Source organism: Clarias gariepinus, chromosome 28 (genome assembly GCF_024256425.1).
Source record: "Clarias gariepinus isolate MV-2021 ecotype Netherlands chromosome 28, CGAR_prim_01v2, whole genome shotgun sequence".
NCBI classification, from domain to species: Eukaryota; Metazoa; Chordata; class Actinopteri; order Siluriformes; family Clariidae; genus Clarias; species Clarias gariepinus.
The window spans coordinates 10,043,428-10,059,707 of NC_071127.1; the positions used below are offsets into that span (position 1 = coordinate 10,043,428).

The 16,280-nt window shown below is 39.1% G+C and overlaps 1 non-coding gene across 1 annotated transcript; it reads right to left on the reverse strand.

The window, feature by feature from the left end:
* Positions 1 to 15,869: 15,869 nt before the first annotated feature.
* Positions 15,870 to 15,941, reverse strand: trnaa-cgc (transfer RNA alanine (anticodon CGC)). Its single transcript has one exon. It is a non-coding gene; the product is annotated as a tRNA-Ala (tRNA).
* Between the last annotated feature and the right edge of the window lie 339 nt (positions 15,942 to 16,280).

Below are 16,280 nucleotides of genomic sequence, written 5' to 3' on the forward strand. Positions count from 1 at the left end.
TAAAAATATTTAAGTTTGTATGGAATGTAAATGTGTAAATCAAAATGGTCAGATTGTCTCTGGTGAGCAAGCCGAGGGCGACAGTGGCAAGGAAAAACTCCCTGAGATGGTAATAGGAAGAAACCTTAAGAGGAACCGGACTCAACAGGGAACCCATCCTCATCTGGGTGAAACAGAGAGCAGGAATTGATCTGCACTCATACTGTGTATTAGTTGGCAGGCAGTTTAGCTATAACAGTAAATGTTAATTGATGTTAATATGCAGTTCAGGTAGTTATTGGAGGCTCAGGTAGACATGTAGGAAATTCCAGTCCTGAACTATCGAGCAACTGTGGCCACAGTTCTCAGAGAAACAGCTGTCAACACCAGTCGAGGCCAAAACCGTCTTCATGGTAGAGTAAAACAGTCCCCAGACACCAGACGCATCCCAAAGAGACACACAGGGCATCCATGTGACGAGAAACAGGACACCAGGATGGGTCAGACAGGTCCAGAGGGAAGAGGGAGTCTGGATCACTGGCAGCTCAGGAACGACATGTGTAGCTCGACAGAGAGAGGGAAAGAGAGGGGGGGGGGGGAGAACAGGAGAGGGTAGAGCAGAAGGGCAGAGATAACAGTTAGGTATGGTCACAGTCACATAATGTATAACCAACTATAACAGCAAAACTAAAATGGAAAGCCTTTTAGGCTTATACAGTATATAGGGCTCCAGGTAGTCACTGTGTTGTTTGGTGACATGGTGTGTCCAACACTTAACATGGACCAGAGGAAGCAATGGAAAGAGTTGTCTCAGGAGATTCGAAATTATAGACAAGCATGTTAAAGGTAAAGGCTATAAGACCATTTCCAAGCAGCTAGATGTTCTTGTGACTACAGTTGCACATACTGTATTAGTAAAAAGGTTAAGATCCATGGGACTGTAGCCAACCTCCCTGGACGTGGCTGCAGGAGAAAAATTTATAACAAATCAATGAGACGGATAATCCGAATGATAACAAAAGAAATCCAAGGTGAACATTATGCTCAAAGATCTTCAGTGTCAGATCGCATCATCGTCGTTTAAGACAAAGTGGACTACATGGGAGACGACCAAGAAGGACACCATTGTTGAAAAACTAATCATAAAAAAGTCAGACTGGAATATGCCAAACTACATGGTGACAAGCCACAAAGCTTCTGGGAGAAGTCCTATGGACAGATGAGACAAAAATGCAACTTTTTGCCTAGGCACATCATATCTATGCTCACAGACAGAAAAATGAAGCATATAAAAAAAAGAACACTGTCCCTACTGTGAAACATGGAGGAGGCTCTGTTATGTTCTGGGGCTGCTTTGCTGCATCTGGCACAGGGTGTCTTAAATCTGTGCAGAGTACAATGAAATCTCAAGACTATTAAGAGGTTCTAGAGAGAACTTAGCTGGACAGTGTCAGAAAGCTTGGTCTCAGTCACAGGCCATGGGTCTAGCAACAGGACGATGACCCAAAACAGCAGCGATTGTCCTTTTGTCTAGGGGCATTTTTGTCTCGGCCTGTTCCATGAGTTTATTTTTTTAAACAATTTAGTTGAAGCATGGTTGAAAAGCAATGTCTGACTTTCATTGGTTAACATTCATATATTTTTATTTATTTATTATTACTTTTGTCAGAATAAAGTTATTACTGTGTTATTTCTGAGTTTTTCTTTCATTGACCAAAGGGTACCAACAATTTTGTCCATGTGTGTATATATAAATTATATATAGTATATATACACGTATACTGTATATCCCAGGAGAGCAGTGGTTTATGAAATCATTCAGTCCTACCCCATTAGGACATTTGTTGTCAGCATTAACCCTTTAAAGTCCTGCTCAACCTTTTGGTAGAGCACACTTCGAATCACTACATCTTAGTGTCAGACTGGACCCAATTGAGCCACTTGGTGAAAGTACAGTATGCTGTGCAAAAATAAAATAAAAAAAAATAAAAAATCCATTACATGACATTGTCTTTAATTAAATAGATTTTTTTTTAATCTGTTGGTTTTCATTTGCTCCTACAGTTTTGTACCTGAACCTCCAATAACGAAACCGGACTAAATATTAACTTAAACACCTCCCATGTTATATTGAACTTTCAGCCACCTAACACAAACAATTGCAAAACAATTCTTGTTATTTATTATCACTCAAATTCCCTGTTGAGTCTGGTTCCTCTCTTAGTTTCTTTAAATTGCCATCTCCTTGTCACCGTCACCCTCGGCTTGCTCATCAGGGACAATCTGATCATTTTGATTAATACATACTGTATTTTGTCACACATTTCGTACTAAAAAAAATCTCTATTTTTTGATACTATAAAGCTGCTTTGCGGCAATGACCACTGTTAAAAGTGTTATCCAAATAAAATAAAGTGGATCTAATACTTAAGAACAATTGTGCTGGACCACAACACGAAAATATTACTATTTTAGTTATATATTTCTATTTCGGCGTTTGTAAATATATGGATACTTTTACCATGAAGCAACATCTCAACCATTTGGAAGAGGCCTATACTGGGGTCTGTAAGTAAAACCTTGATTGTTGTTATTATGCCTCCCAAGAAACTAAGAAAAAAGAGAAAAGCAAATGTTTTTTTTAAAGGAATAGAAGCAACAATCAATAATTGATTGATTTATTTTTTTTTAATATGCAGATGTTTGATTTTATTTTCATGTTTACCCAACTGTCTGGCTAAATATGTAAAAATATTACAAATGCAAGCTTTGTTTTTCTTCAGCCTTATATCGATTCTTCTTGCCTAGAGGGAAGCAGACAGAGAGAGAAAGAGAAAGAGAGAGAGAGAGAGCATATGCAAAGTTCTTCCTGAACTTGACTGGTCTGAGCCGCCCTGGGCAGCCCTTGTCACCTCTCAGCTAATCAGAGACAGATGAGGGCTGTCCTCCTCCTCTCCTTTATCCAAGGGGAAGGTGATGTCATCCATGATCAAGTCCAGCAAAATCCTCAGTTAACAGCAGCTTCTTAATTTGGTAGAATTTACCCCACTAATAAAGATAACAGTTAATATATATACTGTATAATCTTTCTCATAAAGTTATTAATTGGCTCCTCAATCAGTCTGATATACTGTACCAGGCATGACATAAAGACAAATATCAGATAAATACCGAAGAAAGTGTGAATTTGGAACATATTGGTACTGAAGCAGTACACTCATTGCACATGGGGAAAGAGTGTCAAAGTCTCAGTTCTGTTCCACAATTACCAACTCATCCTGTAAGACATGATCGCTCTGTAATTAGGCAGTTACAGCTGATGGAAGAGGAAAAAAGGGAGGAAAAATCCCTCAAGCAACCAAATGAGTGACAAACAATTCTCCGAGGCACACGTGTAAGAAGAAGAGAGAGACACTCTCTGTGTGTGACTCTGTGATCTACTGCAGTGTTAAATGTTTAAATCATCGCAAGATGTTATCTCATGAAGACATACTTCTTTCTCTTCTTCTGCTTCTTCGTCATTTTTTTCTCACATTTGATTGCTGTTTATGCAAATGACACGCATTGTTATGGATGTCCCATGCGATGTATATCTGTGCAACAGCAAATAATGATGAGGCAGATGTGCATCATAAACACGACCGCAATACTGAAATCCGCAGAAAGCCGAGTGGAAAGACAGCAAAGCGCACGGCATGCGCAATTATCCATCATATGTTGTCAAAGTGACTGACAGATGTTAAAATTGTCTCCACAGATGTGCGACTGATTAATTTTCTATGTCGTGGACATAATTACGGGATGTCAGCATCACTTAGCCGCGAGTACGAGGGGTAATTTCACTCTTTAACATGTTTTCAAAGCGAGCGCTACATCAGTGAGGCCGTGGATGTGAAGTGCAATCTCGAGAGTGGCCTTTTCATAAAGCGCGCTGGTCCGTGTTTGTGTGCGGCATGTGTTAGAGAGCGATAATTTCAGCTGACATCGTTTTTGCAACATTAAAAAGCGGTTAATGAAATGGATTAATTAAGTATGCTAATCAGCTCCGTAGAAGGGTGAATAGGAAAAAAAATAGTAATAATAATAATAATAATAATAATAAAAGCACTATTGTGAAGGCAAAATGTTAGACATCTTGCAGGATTTGCAAATTGGTAAACACAATTAATGATCAAATTTGTTGACAAAGGAACCAATTAGTTTCACCATCCCTAATGAATTATCTGTAAATTTCATTTATCTTTTGAGCTACGATTTAATACGGCAGATCTAATTGAGCATTTTTCACCCATTACTCTGTACAGAGAGCAGAATACTGTACCGATGGTAATAGTTAAACTGAAGTGATGACTGGGGTTTAAAAATTAGGCAAATATTTACACAAGGAAAGTTCCTTGTGATCAGAATTGGGTTACACTACTTTAACTAGTGTTTTGTGGACAATTTAATGTAAGCTATTTTAACATGTTTATTCCTTTTTTTTTGTCAAATTAATAAAATAATACTCTCGTACAGATTGATGGATAAGCTGACAAAGCACACAGCTACACTTTCAAGTACTGTATGCACATTAAATAATTTTATACAATCCTTGAGATAACCAAATATGATTATGACACTGTCTTAATTGTAAAGTCCTAGGTTGAAATCTCATGTAACTGAAACATACCTCTAGTTTTAAAACAAATGTTTTATTTTTCAAGTCAGTCATCCCATACTGTACTCAACTTAAAATACATGACCTAGTCTGACCTAAGACTTACTGTCTGACCTAGTGTGTTCAACCATGCATTTCTCACTTTAGATAAAGGATGCTCAGACCCTGATGTGCTATGATCCCAAACAGGCTTTTTGTGTCTGCAGTCAGATAAATTGCATGTACTGATAATAGCCATCCATCAGGTGATTTACAACCATGATTCCATAAAAACCATTAAATGCTAAATCCATCCATCTAGGAACCTCTGTAGTCCAACTAGGGACCGTGGAAGCCAATGGTGACCATTGTATTTACTCTAATTTCCACAACCGTAGGAGGACCTCAGGTCAGTATTCACATGTTTTTACACACCATTAGCAATTTAGATACTTCCGTAAGCCTAATCTGTATGTCTTGGGACTGTGGGAGGCAACCAGAATACATAGAGGCAACCCATCAAGCACAGGGAGAACATACAATCTTTATGCACACAGACCCTAAGGTGGGAACTTAACCCAGACCCTGGAGTTGCACGGGACATTGCTAACCATTAGACCACCATGCCAACAAATGCTAATTCCCCCAAAATATCCCTAAAATTTCCAGACATACAGCATGTATAATACCAGCAGTGAGATGTTTCAAAAACAAATATAAATATACTTTTATTCACCATAACATCTACACCACCACCATTTGAGCTGAGCATCATTGATCATTGATGAGCATACACATCAGCAAACTGATGAAAGGATCGTAGGCACCCAAGGCTCACCCATGCCAGTGGCACCTAAAGGCTAGAACAACCATTCTCATCTCACAGGAGAGCCAAAAAAACAGCTGTTCCCAGAGTGATGATGATATTAAAGATGATTTATTAAATTTATGTTTATTTATTTATTTATTTAAGTGTAATACATTCATATATAACTATGATACACATGTAATATGATTATATATAACATTAATACGATTTTCAGATTTAAAGTATAATGAATGTATGCATTTGCATACTGTAGATACTGCTTATCATTTTACATTCATTAAGGTAAGCATGCACAAATAAAAAAAAGCCCAAACATGGTATTTCCTCTGACTAAAATGCAGTTTTCTACATTCTAAAGCTCGCATGTGTTTTTATTCTCACAACCTTTAGTAAATCAGGGCCTTAGAGACATAATTAGCATATTTAGCAGTTTCGTCGCGACGCTATCAGTCCCTAGAGACCGGGGTCATCTAAAGTGGCTAGACGGATTGGCTTTGTTGCAAATAATGCTACACTAGGACCTAATTGGCCAGTATATTGAGTCACTAGTAGGTTATGTGTGTGTCTTTATATTAAATATAAATGTCAGTGGGGGAGTAATTCAGAGGCGTTGAGAGAGGGAGAGAAAGAGAGAGGAAACCTGACCCTTTTACGAGAGATAAAACATAAATAAATAAATAAATGTCTTCTGTGAATAATTTAACCTCTATGTCTCTCTGTCAGACTGAAGTCTGATTAATTCAGACTGTCCTTGTCCTCAATGACGTAGTGTCCTATTTGCAGTGTCTCTCACAAAGCTATGGGGAAAAAAAAAAGAAAACTTAAAAAAAGATATAGGATATAGGAGAAGACCAAATAAATAAACTATGCACACAAGACAAAAATGTAGAATGAAGGAAAGGGTTAATGGTGCAGGCAAGTTAAGGGAATTACACATGAGCCGGGTCATTACTTATACGCTTATACAAGGGACTTTCCCCTTAAACCCTTAAAATACAAGTGCACTACAGTATGCGGCATTACGCTACAACTGAACAATTTCCTGTTAAGGATGGTCTAATCATAGCTTTCCCTGTACTATCATGCATAGCTCCGTGTCATGCGAAATGAGCACAAGACTCCATCATGGCCTCACTGTACAATTTGAGGCTTCTGGTTTAAACTGGGTGAAACATTTCAGCAGGAAAAAAAAAAAAGAGATTTGATCGACATGTGGAATAGGATTTAAGGACTAAAATATGCTGAATGCTTCTAATAGCGTCAAATAGAAGAGAGGAAAAAACACAAGAGACTAATCCTGCTTGTCAGTTCAGCATTAGCCAGTCAGATCTTGCTCGCAAGCACTTGATCTGTCATCAGTCTCTCTTAGTCATTTCAGCCACTTTGGCAAAACAGCTACATTCATTGTCCCTAATGCATTTTAGGAACATTAGTTTCCTGGGTCATTCCATTTGTCGAGTTCTCTGCATGACTGCATGGGCTACAATAAAAGCTATTCTTGTAATTTATGCTCCTGCTAAGTTAAAACAGGCGGCAGGCTGGCGTAGTAGCACTGTCGCCTCGCACCTCAAGGGTCTGGAGTTTGCATGTCCTCCCCGTGCTTGGTGGGATTCCTCCAGGTACTTTGGTTTCCACCCACAGTCTAAAGACATGCAGATTATGCTAATTGGTGTCCCAAATTGCCTATAGTGAGTGAGTGTTGACATGAGGTTCTACCACTGATTTTATATCTTTATAGAGCACTGTTGTAAAAAAAAAAAAAAAAAAGGAAATAAATACAATGGTCACTATTGGCGTCCACGGTCCTTGGTTGGACTACAGAGGTTTTTGGATGGATGGATGGATGGATGGAAATTGAAACAATTGTCTTACTGGTCATTTTCCACAACAGCTTAGTCAGTAATTGCAGTTGCAAGGTAACTACTTAGTTTATAATAATGCATTTGAAGGAGTCTCCAGTGTCAGTGCTGTTGTCACAAGTGGTGCTGTAAAGACAGGCTGGTATGGAATTGACTGGTTATAACTGTTATAAACTTTTATATGGATATTCCGAAACATACAGTAGCTACTGTATATGTTACTATAAATAGATGACACATCAGTTGTGTAGGAACAATAAACCATTTTTGGAGATCCTGTTACCTTCAGAGTCCTAACAATAAATCTGATTCATGTTATATTAAACATTTACTCAACCATTCATCCTCTATAGCGCTTATCCTGTACAGGGTCACAGGAGACCTGGAGTCTATCCCAGGGGACTCGAGGCATAAGGCGGGGAACATCCTGGATGGGGTGACAATCCATCACAGGGCACACAAGCACACTCACCCACACACTACCGGCAATTTGAAAAGACAAAATTAGCATAAAACACAAAGACAGAGCTCGAACCGTCAACCCTGTAGGTTTGAGGCCACAGTGCTAACCACTTCTCCACCACCATTAGGCCAATAAATACCACTGTTGTTCCTTATGTAACTGAAATTAACAACAATTTTTAAATCGTATACAATATATACCTGAAGTACAGCATTGTTGCACAATTAAAGTGTTTATTGACAGAGTGTAATAGAATAGTGATGGAACTACACTATGTAATAATCCATAAGAGAGTGGACTGCTGATTAAGTGTCTCTATGATAGTTCTGCATTGAAATCTATCCATATGTGTAAGAAGTAAAACACATTTGGGTGTGCTGTAACAGGAAAATGAATCAACAATTTCATAGAAAAAAGTTTTTCTAGTTAAAATTGAAATCTAACCAGGAATGAGCTTGTTAGAGCTTTTGAAGAAAATTTCGAAGCGAGTCAGAATGTTACAGCAAATTTTTCGATGATTACAGCCTGTCCCTTCCTACAATATGCACAATATGTGACTGAACATCCTAATAATGTCCACTGTTATCTGTGAATAGAAATTTCATTTTGCATTTCCATTTCTTTGTGAACAGAAATCCTCCCTTATGTCATATCTATTTAAAAAAGCATGTAGTTGCACAAAAGGCTACAGTAGCGCATATGTTTATAAAGCATCTTGGTTTTTTTTGTTGTTGTTTTTGTTCCCCCATTCTAGTATATCTTCAGCGTACAGAATAGAAATAATGACTCGAAAGGTTGTTCAAGGCTTGTGCATTAATAAATGGTATTCTGCTGAATTATGAGAATGTGTGCACTGTGATGTATGCTTCATAATGACCTCTGCAACACAAATCTTATTCCTGGAAGGGAAGTGACCGAGATGAACCTGAAAACTGCTTCATTACCCGAGAAAACACCCCCATCATTCTCACAACACCTAGTGGATGATCTCCTAAGACCTACAAGGCCTTGCCAAGGAAAACTTCTGCTTCCCATGAGCAGCCTGGTCTTTCTAAGAATGTCCTCGCTGGCCTTGAGAAGAGATAATAAAAACACGCACGTTTAGCCTTGTGAAATGGAGAACGTCCTGTCTTGCTCCATGCTAGAAGAAATATGAGTAAATCTTGGTCAATATTTGCAGGAAATGATCCAAGACATGGTGGTAGGAAGAGGTGTCAGGAAAAAAATGCTCGAATGACAGACAAGCGCATAAGTACGCAATTCATGCCTATCAAGGCCGCACTTATGGTCGACCCCGGTAGACGAAATTGGGCAAAACCATATCAAAAATTCATAGCTTTAGAGAGCGTCGGCCTATTTACAGTGGCCTAATTAGCCGTATGCTAATGAAGCGCTGGTGTCAGTGTTATCCTTGACATCAGTGATTGAAGGCCAGTGCGCTCAAACCTCAGAGGAGACAAAGACCTGCTTTCACCTCTCATCAGAGGCACCAGAGATCAATTTAGTTAATTGTCTAATATGTAAATGTTGTAGGTTCGTGCCGCAGCTCTACGTGCCTGCGAGCGAACGTGACGTACGGCTTCCACTTCATTGATATGCGCGGGTTTCCTGTGTGTCCCAATTATAATACTCCTTAATTGGACAATGCGCTTCAAGCGAGTCATTAAAACTTGACATGGACGCTTATGCGTGCGTTCGTGTGCTCGCAGGAAAGCCTCTATCTTTCGCCGTTAGCCAAGGCCTCTTTTTTACCAACCTCGCGACTCATGAACTTGAGCATCGAAGCATTTTTGTTTATCTCCAGTAATCAAAGGTAGCCAATACGAGAACGTTTCGCTATACATTACCCGACGATATACTCTTCATGCTCTACATACCTCGTCATACTAGCTCATAAAACATCAATCAAAAGCTTTACCCCCCCCCCCAACTAGGTTAATTGAATTTGTATGTAAATGAGCAGTGTACATATTTAACATGTTCCTTGTGTAGCTCATTAACATTCTGAGAGATTGGAATGCTTGAGGCGAGCATCACCTAAAACAGTACATCAAGACAGGACAATTTGAATAAATTAGGTATTGAGCTTTGTATTCCAGCTGGCACTGATGATTATGAAATGCATACACTTATAACAGAAAAATACAAGCATTGTATCGGGATAGCAGCAATCTGACATTCGCTCAAATAGATCCATAATCCAATTCATAAAATGAATTTCTATTCTTCGTAATATTCCCTTGCAAGTTCCACAGTTTCCCATAAATATTCATACATTCCATATGTGTGCGGATCTTAATTACCCACTGCTGGGACACCACCTACAGTATCTATGCACATTGCACATACCAAAGTGAAAGTCCACAGATTAAAGCAGGAAATAGTAGAGATAAAAACGTTCAAGCCGCAGATAAATATAAAACGATTCATACGGGTTGCGTGCAAAGTGCCATCACGCTGGGAACGTTTGTTAGTTAAGCAGTTGGAGGAACTCTGCCAACCACACAGGATTGCTTCAAATAGAATTCTTATCACCTAACACACACATACACACACAGTCCAGTCCAACAACTGACAGCTCCTGCATTCCACCCACTGTAAGTCTCTTATATAGTGGTTTGGCTCCACCCACAGCCATTATTTTGGACGCAGTTACAAAACTCAAACCAGCAAAGCAAAAATGATGAGACTTTCGACACCTTATTACAGTAACTAACACAATTATTATCACTATGAATTTTATTTCTCCGAGCACCAAAACTTTTCTTGCCAGAAAAGAAAGAACATGTGCAGTTACCACAGACAAGAACTTGGATGTTTGATTGTTGTTCATTGTTCAAATGTTTCACAGCTTATTGGGGTGAACAAAAAATGGAGCATTTGTGCAAAACTCATTTTCAATCTGAAAAAAAAAAAAAAAAAAAATTCTGAAAGCCCAGGTTGAGGTAATCCACAATCAAAGAGCATGTAATGCTGAAGCAGCTAATACCGTTCTTTCTGTTTTCTCATGTTGGTACAGTCCAGGAACCCCTCCCTGATCTTGCAGATTGGTGAATTCCAGCAGTCCTAAGAGGAAAGCATGTTTTTTCCCCGACAAAAACAAACCGTTTGTTTGTTACCGCTGTCTTTTTCCACCTTTCTTTTGGTCTGTCATGTTCTGCCCTCAGGTCCTCCTTAGGTAATTTTCTCAATGTCAATCGGTGGCTTATCTCCGATGGTGAAATCTACTGTACCGTAGCTGGTTAGTTTCAATACCGTGTCTCCAGTTGCTTTCTCCAACTGCTTTTAGTTTACGCAAAATGTATGATGGTATGCAATTTGAATGAATAATCCCATTATCAAGTTTAACTAGTCTACATCACTTACTCATCCTTTTCTTTATAATCTTGTGTTGTTAGTAAATCATAGGGACATAACTTGTTAGTTTACATGTTTTTTTTGTTTTTTTTTAAATAACATAAATGACTCTAGATCTACAAGGGATGACATGGCTCTTTTAAGTGCTTACATCATAGTCACAAATGAAACTTTTGTAGCAATATGCCTGCGTTCACATTATAAGGCACATGGCTTAATTCATTTTTTTTTTTTTTGGTCAGATCGGATTTGTGTGTCATGATGGTTCACATTCCTAATTCCACATGACTTTGACTGACTGTAAAGTGGATGCGTCTGCCCTCTGAAACAGCGTGCATGCACACATCGATATGTCTTTGCCCATGTTATCTGGATTTAAACACATTATATTTCTGTGATTACTCAATCATCTTAAACAATAGATGCAATTTATAGCAAAGTTAGTCAGCTGCATTTGTTGTGGTCCAGACGAAGGAAGCCAGTCAGATGCCTAGCCTTAGCTTTTTTAGTTCTTAGGGGCAGTGGTGACTGGGTATTGATCAGAATGTCAGGGGTTCACACCAGGTTGCCACTTGTGAGCAAAAAATTATAATTTTACTGTGCTGTAAGGTACACATGACAAAGAATTGAATTATTTAGGGCAGTGGTGGCTCATCGGTTAAGGCTGTGGATTAGTTGCCACTGTTGAGGAGCAGGGGCCTTAACCCTATCTGCTCCAAGGGTGCGGTATCCTGGCTCCACTCTGACCCCAGCTTCCTTACTGGGATATGCGAAAAAATCATCTCACCAAACTGTAACGTACATGTGACAAATAAATGGATAATAATACTTATCATTATTAAGCAGCCAGCGTTAAATGATGATGTAAGCCCCCTATGCATGCACAAAGTCACATGACCATGTATCAGATTTGCATCTGATCTAGGACCACATATGATAGTGATTCACATCTGATCTAAAAAACATCAGATTTGTGCATTCAGACAGGATTATAAACATTAGATCTGTGTCACATGTACAGTATTTGTAAAAATGAAAACTGAGTCACTTCAGGTTGGTAATGTGAACGTTGCCTATTACATGTTATTTGAGAAAACCTTACTTAGAAAAAAAAAAACATTTTATCAACATAATTAAACATTACTCAGTTATTTTGGTTTTCTGGAAAAAAAATGTAAAAGATTTCAGAAAGAAAAATGAAGAGTGCAATTAATATATATTAATAATATACCCAATTTGTATGTACAGTAATTGAACAAATAATTTTTTCTCCATTGGTTTCTATAATCAAATAAAATGTATATTATATTAATCTCATTCTGGCGGCACAGTGGTGTAGTGATTAGCACTGTCACCTTGCACCTCCAGGGTCCAGATTCGATTCCTTGCCGAGCTTGATTCCCGTCTCTGTGTGCATGGAGTTTGCATGTTCTCCCCGTGCTTGGTGGGTTTCCTCCGGGTACTCCGGTTTCCTTCCACAGTCCAAAGATATGCAAGATAATTAGCATTCCCAAATTGCCCGTAGTGTGTGAATGAGTGTGTGAGTGTGTGTGCCCTACAATGGATTGGCACCCTGTCCAGGGTGTACCCTGCCTCATGCCCTAGGTCTCCTGGGATAGGCTCCAGGTCCCCGCGACCCTGAATACACGATAAAGCGGTATAGAAGATGAGTGAGTGAGAGTGAGAATCGCATTCTTAAAGCACAAATGCAAAAGAATGTACCACTTGATTACAGTCGTTGGGTAAAAATGTACTCTTTCTGTGGGTGACACCATCCTACCCTTGAAAACAGGCTGATGCCATTTGCAAGGCACACAGCAAGTCATTGACAAACATCAGCGAATGCTCATTGACAACTTTTAGCCCTGTTGCTATGTCAACACTGCACTTGTGTTCCTTGATTTAGCAGCCAAGGATGATGTGCCTGCACTCACTCTTCACTGTAGGAGCTGGTGAACAATTTAACCATGCATTGACATGCACACATACAACACACTGACATTTATACCGATACGTACTGTATTGCCTCACACTTACACTATTCCTGTCCGTTCCACAAATAATGTCTTGTTTTATTAATTAATGCCAAGGAGACAAAATATAGTGGGAAAAAAAATGCACCTGAAATTGAAATGCCTCCTCGTTTCCTCACCTGCCTGCATGTCTGTGCTTGCATCACACTTTTCCAGTTTACTGCATATAAGCTTAAATAGTATGGGTGTAAATATAACAAGACATAGACTGTGCGAAATCACGCATCATGATTCAGTCTAGACAGCCAAGACATGTCGTTTAGCTTTGAAATACTCACGGGAAGGGCTAAACAACTAGACTCACCCTCCCATTTCCATAAAAGCTAGCAAAAAGAACCCCAGTCCCTACATAATTACAGCAATTACAACCCTCAAATTGCATAATGATCCATGCAGTAGGAAGGTTTCCAAATCACATATCGGCATGAATGTGGTTCGAAAAGAAGAGAGAAAAAGAAAGAGAGAGAGAGAGGGAGGGAGGGAGGCTTTAAAACATGTGAGAACTGCTTCTATAATGTTTAAGTAGAGTGTTGCGGTCTAATGAGGAGGGTTTGGCTGCCGAGTTCGTAAGCATAAGCCGAGCGATTTGCTGCTTCAACTCACTGGAGCAGTGCAGCAGGAGAAATAAGCCAGAAAGCACATGAATTATGGACCCGAGGGAAACAACCATTAACATAGCGATTGGGAATGCAAGGGTGAGAGGAAGTCAACAGCGTTTAAATCCCAAAGCTTGAGTTTAATTATGGCATGTGTGAGTAAATACAGCGTGTACTTGGGCTGTGAACGGAAGGTTTAATCAACTGGGAATGGAAAAAGATCGATATAAGCTTCGAATATGATGCTAAATTCTTCCTTCTTTTACACTTACACTGTTTGGATTATGGAAAGGTCAAATTGATGCGACGATATAAAACAATATTGTTTACAAATATAATAAATGCATAATTATGTACATGTACAGCATATGGTCGATACTGCTACATTTCCCACCGCGAGGATTTTTTCTGTTTTTCCATCATATTAACTCTTATCACCAAATGGCTCTCCATGGTCTAAGGACAGCTGATCTGATTCTTGACCTCAATATGCTGATCTTAGCTGATCTTAATAAGGCTCAACCTGGAATTGCAGGGAGGAAGATGTGGAGGCGAAGCGACAACATTCAGCAGAGCATGGCATGCAGGCCTTGCTGAGCCACGCCGTGTAAATTACTGTACACCGTGCCCTCAAGACTGCCAGATACAGAAGGAAGCATCTACTGTTCGCTACCACAAACACTACAAACAGCTTGAGAGTTAACAAACAGCTTGAGAGCTCTTTAATGCTTTCCAGGTTGTAAGGAAATGAGCAAGTCTGCAGATAAAGTAGAAACAGTTGCACAATTAGGCGTCTCTTTGCGTGTTATCTTTAAGACAAATAACCGAAGCAGTTGCAAAAATAAGCGTGCATGACTAGCGAGTTGTTAGCTATACATAGAAAAAAAGCAGCCAGAGCTCAGGATCAAAACATGGAACTTGGAGATATCAGGCAGCAGCACTGTTTTGCTACACTGCTATAAAAGAAATGTTAATAATGACAAAACTGTACTGACAAATCAATGCAATTTGAGCATACTACACTATCCAGGTCCAAATAGGAAAATGAAAAAATAATCGTGTCCTCTTGGATGACATGGGATAAGATTATTTTCCAATGAACCATCAAATACAACACTTGATTGTTAGCACTGGTACACTAGTATTAAAGCATCTCTGGTGCAATCGTTGCTACCACACAATTGAAATCTTGTCACCTACTGTAACTGCTGTACTTCTGCAGCAGCCTCCATCATGCCATAATTATAGATAAAAGAGCACAGCTAATCTGGCAGGTGTTGATAGCATTACCATTTTTGTAGCGTGTAGAGGGATAATTTGCATGAAAGAGAAAAAAAAAAGAGTTATATTTCCAGTACATAAACATATTCCAGGTTTATATGCAAATGCTCACTGTGCTGCATTTTTGTGTAATAACAGCTATTTCACAGCACGTGTACGGTAGAAAAGACACAATCTTACACATTTATAATTGCTCTGTCAGTAAACAGATGTAGTTGATGAAATATGCTTTCTGTAAGAATAATTTATATATCAACTATAGAAGGAGTCTCCAGTGTCAGTAAGTCACCTTTATGGGGAAAGTCTTTATGGGAGAAGTGTAATTTGCACTTTCTGTTTCCCTTTTTTTTTGTATCAATTTCAAGAGAAAAAAAATGAGGTGAATGAATGAACATGCATGAAAATGTATATGTCTTGGAGTCCTGGAATATGCCCAAATCCATCAGGGAAGAAAACTTGACGTGCAGATGTGATAACCTGATCATTCAGTATGTTCAGGTCGTCAGCTGACTTTATTTAATTGCTGCATAACATTGCTGAGTCTAGACCTGACCAACTAAAGCAACCCCAGATCATAACACTGTCTCCAGAGACTTGTACAAATTCAAACATACACAGTCCGATGTGCAAACATACACAGTCCGATGTGCAGTGAAATGCTTAATTCTTCGCATATTTCAGCTTCTTGTTGGTAGCCAGGGTCAGCCATTTTACAGGTTAAGGACTTTGCTCAAGGGCCCAACAGCAGCAATCTGGCAGAGTTGAGGCTCAAACCGCTGATCTTCCAATTCGTAACTCAGAGCCTTAACACACTGAGCCCTAAATGTGCTGCTTCATGGAGATGCCGGGGATTGAACCCGGGACCTCATGCATGCGAAGCATGCGCTCTACCACTGAGCTACATCCCCATGTGGACACTATGCATGATTCCAACCCTTATGCACCCATCACTCTGGAATAGGCTCAATCTGAACTTGACCACATGACCTTTTTCTATTGCTTTGCATTTTTTCCATGTTTATTCTGCCTAGCGAAGTGATGGCCACTAACAAGTGGTTTTCTTATGAATACACTACTGTTTAGTTCCAATCCTGACAGTTCTTGTTCCATTGTGTATTAAATATAGTATATTATATTTAAGTATTTAAGTGATATCATTGCATTTGTGTTTACTTGTGTTATCTCTGACTAATAGTTAAATGTGTTTGATGATCAGAAACATTTTGTGTGACAAACATGCAAAAGAA